We start from the raw sequence: 9,920 nt of genomic DNA, 5'->3' as shown, positions 1-9,920 counted from the left end.
TTTGTTTTTACACTTCCAAACCACAGCTAATGGCTCTTGTATTGAAATCCTACACTGACTGTAATGAGATGCAAGACTCTTCTGCATCCATGGTTACTATTTATTAAGAAAACTGATGATGTCAGGAATTCAATTAGTTTTTTTTCCTAGCACAGAGATTTTAAACCATGAAATCATTATGGTGCCTAATCTTTTCTTTGTTTGGATTTTTTTTTTTAAAGTAAATTTCAGACTAAACACAATTTCTCTGTCACACAGCTGAGCTTCTCAGAGTTTGCCAGGCATAACAGGTTTAAGAGTAATTAACACAAACTATTCCTTCTCCAAACCACACCAACAAAACCTAGTAGCACCAGTGCACTTTAAGATTGTACCAGTGTTTTTGTTAGAAATCCTTACTTTCAAGGCTCATAACTTCACAGTAAAAATAAGTTTCAATCTAAGAACTGACACACGTGCTGGAACAACAACTTTTTAAGCAACAAAGCTGCTGTAATCTAGACTAGAGTTAGGATACACTGGGATACCTGTTGTCCTCACCCCTACAGAGGGCCCTGCACACAGAAGATTGTGTGCAGGCCCATGGATACATCAGAATGTCACTTGGTACCACCTGGCTTTTGCCCAGTTGACCACCATCACTCCCATGCTAACAAAACTACCTTGTGCAACTCCCTTATGCTGCAGCTCTGAACCTGCCACAGTGCTGCTGGAACCTAAACAGCCTTTTTTCAGAGCACAACTTCGTCTTGCCTCCAAGAGGCTACAGCCCAGAGGTGCTAAGTAGGCAGATGCTGACCTCCTGTCCCAGGTGATCCTTTTCTAAAGTGCAATAGTTCCTTAGCAGAAGAGTTGTGAAGTCACCAAGGACCAGGCAGCCAATTTCAGGAATCTGCTACACCTAAGTTTTAATCAAGATTTGCTTCCACGGTTCAAGAGAGGAGATAAACTTCAGTCACCCACACACTTCAGTACCTTTTTTTTTTTTTTTTTTTTTTTGTCAAGTCTATATCATCCCTAAAGAACTCTTGACTCTTCCTTTGGCCTCCGTGCCCCTTGATGTGCATGGAGCTGCAGCACTGCCCCAGGTCACTCATCCTGCCTACACCTGTAGGCTCACATCACTCCAGAACACTGCCTCTATGACATGCACATGCATCCACATCGCACAGGCCAGACTAAGCTGGTCTTCAGCAGGAAGGTAATCCTGATGTTGTGTCTTGATCACCTAAATAATTCCACGATGTGCTGCTTGCAGCAGCTCAACGTTCAAGAAATAAGGACAGAGTGAACAAACCAGCCCCAGTGACTCTGCCAGCTTGGCAAACCAAACTGAGACTATACATTATTCTAACACTCTAAGATCAGAGTGTTCCAGGCAACAGAGGTGCAGTCAGCACTCAGCAACTGAGCACATACATTCTCCAGTTTTAGAGAACATGCAAGAAAATCACTGAGGTAAACTAAATGCTGTTACATTCTATTACTAATCTAACCAAAATAAAGCAGAAAACTCAGAGTAGCACTGAGCACGATACTTGTACCTTTTCTCACAGACTAATGACAGCATCTGTAATCCAACATAACCAGAAAGCTTATCACTTGAGAAAGACTTTAATCAGAATACATCTCTCCAGATCAACTTTTTTTTTTTTTTTTTTTTTTTTCCCTGCATCACAAAGTTAGCTACTATAATGCTATAATAGGATGGAAAGAACCCTAATAACAGCAGGGTGGCAAAGTCTTTGGCTACAGCAAATGATAAGGAACCCAAATGCAGCAGCCACAGATACAGAAATGAAGGAAAAGAGCTGCTTACTTTTAGAACGCCTCAGGTAGGCACAGATCTCAGTAAAAGCAAACACCCTTACCTCCACTGCCAGCCTTTAAATGAGGTTTGGGAAGGGGTGCATCCTGGCTCTACCCTTTCTGGTCACTCAGGTACACTGCATGCACCTCAGGTGCCCTGAGTTGGCCCTGCTTTCCCACCAGGTGCTTCATCGCTGTCTCAGGCCTCGACTTAGCATTTCCACTACAGCTACCCTGAAAGTGGCCTGGGAATGCCACTCTTTGCCTTCCCCACCATTCTTGTATTGAGCTGCAGGCTGTTATGCCTCCTACTTACATTGCTGCCAGCTGAAAAAAACATCTATTCATTACCTCTGCATAACGCAGACACAGTCCCCCCAAGGAGATATAACAGTACAGACAAATGACATGTATGAGGATTAGTGTAATGTACTTGAGAGAATTAGAGCATGCCAGGAAAATTCAGTCCTGTTCATCTCTACAAAAGGGGACAATGTTGCTTTTTGTAACTATTACTGCTGGAAGTTTTTAATACATGATGCCAAAGGTATTGTGAAAAAGCAGTAGGATATCAGACAAACTCCATTAAACCCACATATCCCAGAGTCGTATTTCTGGAATCCAGACAGCAGCTTCTTTGTCATCAAGTGTAGATATTCTGTGAAAGTTTCTGAAGTTCAAGTGACAGGAGTGTGATTATACTTAGGTATAAAAATCAAACGCATTAGTTCAAAGATAAATAAATGAGAATTCACATTGGAGAAAGTACAACACATTGTCCCCAATATGTTTCTCTGACCAAATCTTCTAGAACAGAGAGCTGTTGAAAGATGGATTCATTGCACTGGAGTTTTAAGATTGTGTTTTGGTTTTATCACCTAGGATAAAAGCAGCCCAGATTTACTACTATTTTGTTTAGCAAAATTATCATGACTATATACAATGGAAAGGATTACAGCGAGTATTTACTTTTGTCTTTCACTGTAATTATTACATTTTTGTTGAAGAATTCTAGCTTGGCTTGGTGAAAACATGTTGATAATCTTGGCAAATTACTTTGGTTGGCAGAGAGAGAACCAAAGCAGATATTTCCAGCTCAAGTATGGGGTTCTCACTATTATTTTCTAGGTGCTTTAATCTTCAGTTGAGAACTTATCAGAAATTTCGTTCAATGTTTTTCAATGAAATTTTTGAACCTTGAAAATTGACTTGATACAAAAATTAAATACTATGATATTCTTCAAAAAGGTTAGTAGAAATAAACTGAACAAAAGATGTGATCACCTCACAGCCCAGAAAGACTGAACTAGCATGTTCTGCTCACAAGTTGAGACCAGATGATCTCCCCAGATTGCTTTAACTTATTCTGTGAGCTCATCTCATTCAGAAAAATCTGAAGATATCTTCCCATCTCTACATAGTTCAGCATTTATCCTTATGATAGAGGCCAGTCCCTGACAAACCCTACAGCCTCCTGCCAGTTTCCCAGTGAGAATGAAATGATTTTCCTCTCACCTAAACCTCCATTCTCTACAGCATTTTATCTGCTGTAGGACAGACTGAAGACAGGCCTGTGCTGTTGGTGTGCTCACCTTCACGAAAAGTACATCTTGATCTGCACAGAGAATTTTCTCACTGCCCCACAGAATATCACAGAACTGGGGAGATTTAGCTAAAAATAACCCCACCTCGTGACTCCTCTTAACATTATGCTAGTTTGATACAAGTACTTTGTTTCTACTTTGTTAATTCTTTCGAGCTAAAGAACTTCTTGTAAGACCATAACAGTTTCCCTTGCTGCTTTTCATCATATAGCAAATATGTTTATAGAATACAGCTAGCAGATGACAAGAGGAGATCTTTTAGCAGGAGACCATCACAGAAGCAATTTCCAGGAAACAGCAGAGTCCCTGCAGAGCCTGGCCCCGCTGCTTGCAGCTAGGACTGCCCTTCTCACATTTTTCTCTATCCATATGTGGAGGGTGTAGTGCCCAGCTACTAAGGTGAACTATCACCCACCTTCCAAGGGCACATGTCAGGAACATCTCTAGAAAGCTTCCTGGGCTTATTCACTCATCTGACTACTACCCCTTATTGGTAGTTCAGTTTGGCAGTGATGATGCTGCCAAGAGAAGCCTAAGGGCTATCAAGAATGACTTCAAGGGTCTGGGGAGGGTACTTGATAGTGTGGGAGTGCAGGTGGTCTTCTCTTCTATCCCTTCAGTGGTGGGGAAGGACACTGAGAGGATCAAAAAAACTCTCCTCATCAATAAATGGCTTAAAGGCTGGTGCAGGCACAAGAACTTTGGTATTTTTGACCATGGGGCAATTTACTCGGCTCCTGGTATGACGGCTGCAGATGGAGCTCACCTGTCAGCAAGGAATAAAAGGATCCTAGCCCAGGAGCTGGTGGGCCTTATTGAAAGGTCTTTAAACTAGGTAAGAAGGGGGAAGGGGACAAAATGAGGGCTGCTGAGGTTGTGCAGGTAGTTCGAGGTTCAAAAGAGAACTTGATTGGTGATGAGGGTGGAGTTCGAAGGGATGGAGTGTGGCAGGGGAATGCTGCCTCCCTGAAGTGTCTATACACTAATTCGCGCAGTATGGGAAATAAACAGGAAGAGTTGGAGATCTGTGTGCGGTCGCACAGCTACAATCTCACTGCGATCAAGGTGACATGGTGGGACAGCTTGCATGACTGGAATGCTGTCATGGAGGGCTATGTGCATTTTAGGAAAGATCGGCCGGCGAGGCGGGGTGGTGGAGTTGCTCTTTATGTAAGAGAGCAGCTTGAATGTATTGAACTCCACCAGGGGGAGAGTGGTGTAGCAGTGGAGAGCTTGTGGGTGAGAATCAAGGGGAGGGCTGGTATGGCTGACACTGTTGTGGGAGTGTGCTACACGCTCTCAGATCAGGAGGAGGAGGTTGATGAGGCCTTCCACAAGCAACTGGAAGCAGCGTCACGATCCCAGGCGCTGGTGCTTATGGGGGACTTCAATTATCCAGATATTTGCTGGAAAAGCAACGTGGCCAGGCACGCGCGGTCCAGACGGTTCCTGCAATCTGTTGAAGACAACTTCCTGATGCAGGTGGTTGAGGAATCGACGAGGAGAGGGGTACTGCTGAACCTTATTCTCACTAATAGAGAAGGGCTTGTCAGGGAAGTAAAGGTCAGGGGCAGCTTGGGTTGTAGTGACCACGAGATGGTGGAGTTCAAGATCCTGAGTGGAAGAAGTAAAGCAAAAAGTAGGATTGCTACCCTGGACTTCAGGAGAGCCAACTTTGATCTCTTCCAGGACCTACTTGGAGCTATCCCGTGGGCTAGGGTGTTCGAAGGCAAGGGGGCCTGTGAGAGCTGGTTGGCATTTAAGCAGCTCTTCTTCCAAGCTCAGGATCGGTGCGTCCCTGTGAGGAAGAAATCGGGAAAGGGTGGCAGGAGACCTGTGTGAATGAGCAAGGAGCTCGTGCGTAAACTCAAAGGAAAGAAGAAAGCCCATGAAATGTGGAAAAATGGTCTGACCACTTGGGAAGAATACAGGAATGTTGTCAGGGCCTGCAGGGATGCGACAAGGAAGGCTAAAGCCTGCCTGGAATTAAATCTGGCAAAGGGGATAAAGGATAATACAAAAGGCTTTTTAAAGTACGTTAACAGTAAAAGGAAGACTAGGGAGAATGTGGCTCCCCTGCTAAGTGACGGGGGTGTTCTGGTAATGGGGGATGCTGAAAAGGCAGAGATACTGAATGCCTTCTTTGCTTCTGTCTTCAGTGAAAAAGCTCCCCCTCGGGAATCTGAGACCCTGGAGGTTAGTGAGAGGATCTGGGGAATGGAAGACCTCCCTTCTGTCAGGGAAGAGGTGGTCCGAGAGTGCCTAGGCAACACCAATGTTCACAAATCCATGGGACCCGATGGGATGCACCCACGGGAGCTGAGGGAGCTGGCAGAGGTGATTGCTGAACCGCTTTCTGTCATCTTTGAGAGGTCTTGGAGGATGGGGGAGGTGCCTGAAGACTGGAGGGTAGCCAATGTCACTCCGGTCTTCAATAAGGGCAAGAAGGAAGACCCAGGCAATTATAGGCCAGTCAGCCTCACCTCTGTCCCTGGAAAGGTGATGGAACAGCTGGTGCTGGATGTCATCTCCAGACAACTGGAAGAAGAGGAAGTTATCAGAAGTAGTCAGCACGGGTTCACAAGGGGGAGGTTGTGCTTGACCAACCTGGTGGCCTTCTATGATGTTGTCTCTGGCTGGGTGGATAGGGGGAGAGCAGTTGATGTAGTCTACCTTGATTTCAGCAAGGCTTTTGATACTGTCCCCCACGACATCCTTATAACAAAGATGAGGAAGTGTGGGATAGATGAGTGGACAGTGAGGTGGGTTGAGAAGTGGCTGACTGGCAGAGCGCAGAGGGTCGTCGTTGGCGGTGCAGAGTCTGGCTGGAGACCTGTAACCAGTGGTGTCCCCCAGGTGTCTGCACTGGGTCCGGTCTTGTTCAACATCTTCATCAATGACCTTGATGAGGGGATGGCGGCCACCCTCAGCAAGTTTGCTGATGACACGAAGTTGGGAGGATTGGCTGACACGCCTGAAGGCTGTGCTGCCATTCAGCAAGACCTGGACAGGCTGGAGAGCTGGGCAGAAAAAAACCGGATGAGGTTTAACAAAAGCAAGCGTAGAGTCTTGCATCTGGGGAGGAATAATTGCATGCACCAGTACAGGTTGGGGGATGACCTGCTGGAGAGGAGCTCTGCAGAGAAGGACCTGGGTGTCCTGGTGGACAACAGGTTGGCCATGAGCCAGCAGTGTGCCCTTGTGGCCAAGAGGGCCAATGGCATCCTGGGGTGCATTAAAAAGAGCGTGGCCAGCAGGTGGAGGGAGGTGATCCTCCCCCTCTGCTCTGCCCTGGTAAGGCCTCATCTGGAGCACTGCGTCCAGTTCTGGGCTCCCCAGTACAAAAAAGACAGGGATCTCTTGGAAAGAATCCAGCGGAGGGCCACAAAGATGGTGAGGGGCCTGCAGTATCTCTGCTATGAAGAAAGGCTGAGTGATCTGGGTCTGTTCAGCCTTGAGAAAAGAAGACTGAGAGGGGACCTGATCCAGGTCTATAAGAATCTAAGGTGTGGGGGGGCAGAACGGCATGGACGGACTCTTTTCAGTGGTGAATGGAGACAGGACAAGGGGAAAAGGCCGGAAACTGCAGCACAGGAAGTTCTGCACCAATGTGTGAAGGAACTGCTTTACAGTGAGGTGACGGAGCACTGGAACAGGCTGCCCAGGGAGGTTGTGCAGTCTCCTTCTCTGGAGATGTTCAAGACCTGCCTGGATGCTGACCTGTGCGACCTGGCTTAGGGAACCTGCTTTGGCAGGGGAGTTGGACTTGATGATCTCTGGAGGTCCCTTCCAACCCCTACAATTCTGTGATTCTTTGATTCTGTGACAAAATATTGCATACATATTCATGCTGACTAGACGTAAATTGTTGCTAGCTATACAAGTATATTGCTAACTATTTAACTTGTTCTAATGCAGAAACAACATTTGATTCCCACATCAGGATCAATATTCCTCCATGAAGCTGTTTTTGTGACAAAGATTATTTATTTTTGTGATCTCTTCCTCATGGTTTCCCACCCTTCTTGCCCTTTAGTAAATTATTACTGTCCTATTCTGACAATGCAACTTGTAAAAACTATAACTAAAATATTTCCGGGTCAGCCTAATTCTAATTTTTGTAGGTCAGCTTTATCCTGCAGGAGATTTGCTTTATTATTTGGATATCAGCAAGCAGTCAAAATTAACAGAGCAGAGGACAGAGACAGTGAGTCTTTTTCTTTTAGAAATCTGTCTTCCTGAGATTTTTGCACATAAAAATGTGTCACATTGTAGACAATTGAAATTAAGTGCTGGACCTTTACAGCAGATGGAGTCCTGGCCCCCACAAAGCTAAAAGAGAAATCTCTTCTGAAATGCAGTATGATCAGACTTTCTCCCTGTCCTCCAGATTTTCCAGAGAAGAATGTAATATATAGTCACGCAACCAAAATGTGACAAGTTCTCAGGGCAAAGTCCCTGCGGTTACTTCTGGGAAAATTAAAAAAAAAAAAAAAAGAGAAAATAATGGTATGCAAATGCTATTTATTTATGTGATCATACAAGTGCCATTGTATTTTTTTCTAAGTTTTCTAAGTTGTACAAAGCATTTTGCAGCTCAAATGGAGTTGGGGAAATGCTCTCTATAAGCTCCATGGTTCGCAGGGAAGCTGCAGTATTTGGCATGCCATCAGGAACTGGAGGAGGCAGGGACTAAATGTGCATTGTTCTTTGAATTTTCAGTGTGCAATTTTTATGCAGTGAAAAGCTACAGGTTCTAAAGCTGTTCAGAAGCTCTAACAGATCTTCTCTCTCTTAGACATTGCATATTGAAGCTGATTTTGCACATTTCCAAAATTTGGCAACTTCAGCATCAGGAAAACACAGACAAACTCAGGGATGTTCAATATTCTCTAATGGCTGAGCCAAATACGGAAAGGCATGTGAGTCAAATAAACCAAGGCACTGTGAAGGTTTTCCAGCCTTCCCTAAGTAATTCATGTCAGAATCAAAGCATAACATTTTGCTGTTATACCTCAGCAACTTTTACAGTAGGTTTCCTTTTTAAACATGCTTTCATTTTTCCAGTTTCCTGCTCTTAGAATCTTGTACAGTGAATCCCCTGTTTGGATTTTGTGGACTTTTGATCATATTCCTTAGAAGATAATGCTTTTAGAATGTCACATACATCTTGAACACTGAACAACTATCATTGTTGACAAGGTGTCTGACCACAGACCGGTGTTCTGAATTAAGGAGAGCGTTTTTTTTAAAACCAAACTTCCTGCACACTCAAGTTACAAGGAAATAGCCTTATTTTTACATGGAAACAGATGTGTTAGAAGCCAGCAACAGGCTTGGTTCATCTCTGTCCTGTTATCACATTCATGCTTGCTTTTCCTTGCCCTTGCAGAACTTTAGAGAAACTCCTCTCAGTACATCAGCAATCTCTGAGTTGAAACAACACAAAAATATCTTGAATATGATCTCGTGTGTTTGTTGCAGACAAGTACAGACTCTTCCATTGTTCCTGGCAGGAAGTTTATAATATGTTTTGACCCTGAAAGGGATAATATATTGACAAATCTGACTTCACTCTTACAACTGGAGCACAGTTAAGGAAGGTCAAGGATTTTACATTACTGTTAGTTTAATTGCATTGTAACAGCTACTGTTTTTCTTTTCAGTCTTCCTAAGGACAAGGGAGGGAGCAGAAAGAAGAGGGAGAACATTTAAGTAATTTATATTTCACAGCTTTAAATGAAGTTTTAATTTTGTTTAAATCCCACATTACCTTTGCCTTTCAAAAATTTTCCAATGAAAGAACTTCCCAAAAAACAGCATTTCCAGGTAGTGGCTTTTCAGTATATTAAAGGGGACAATAAGAAAGAAGGAAACATTATTTAGCAGGGTCTGTTATGATAGGACTAGGGGAAATGATTTCAGACTAAAAAAGGGGAGATTTAGATCAGATATAAACAAAAAGTGTTTTACAATAAGGGTAATGAGGCACTGAAACAAGTTGCTCAGAGAGGTCGTGAAAGTCCCATCCTTGGAGACACTCAAGGCCAGGCTGAACCTTGAGTTCTGAGTTCCCTGAACAACTTGATTTCACTGCAGGTGTCCCAATGAATTGCAGGAGAACTGGGCTAGATGACCTTTAAGCAGACCATCCAACTGAAATGATTCTATGATTCTGTAGTTCTATAACTCGAATCCTCACTTGAAGCATCTTAACTTGGTTGTCCCTTTCTGTTTTGAAATATTATCCACACTTTGCTCACTTTCCTTACCCAGAGCTTTGTATTTGTTGGTTAGGAGGACTTGAACAAGGGAAAAACTCCTTCTGCTCCCTTATCCTGCATGATTTTGTGATCTATCTCCTACGAGTTGGTAGCTTGCTTAGTTTCTTACCCTTGCAAGTACAGAAGAGAGGGTTATTGTGCTGACTGTGTTTTTGCATGATACCAAGCATCAATCTTTCTTTCTGATTGCAGCCTGCTCACCTGCTCAAAAAGTTTATTCACC

This window comes from Tympanuchus pallidicinctus, unplaced genomic scaffold (assembly GCF_026119805.1).
Source record: "Tympanuchus pallidicinctus isolate F22 unplaced genomic scaffold, pur_lepc_1.0 scaffold22, whole genome shotgun sequence".
NCBI classification, from domain to species: domain Eukaryota; kingdom Metazoa; phylum Chordata; class Aves; order Galliformes; family Phasianidae; genus Tympanuchus; species Tympanuchus pallidicinctus.
This window is presented reverse-complemented; position numbering follows the sequence as displayed.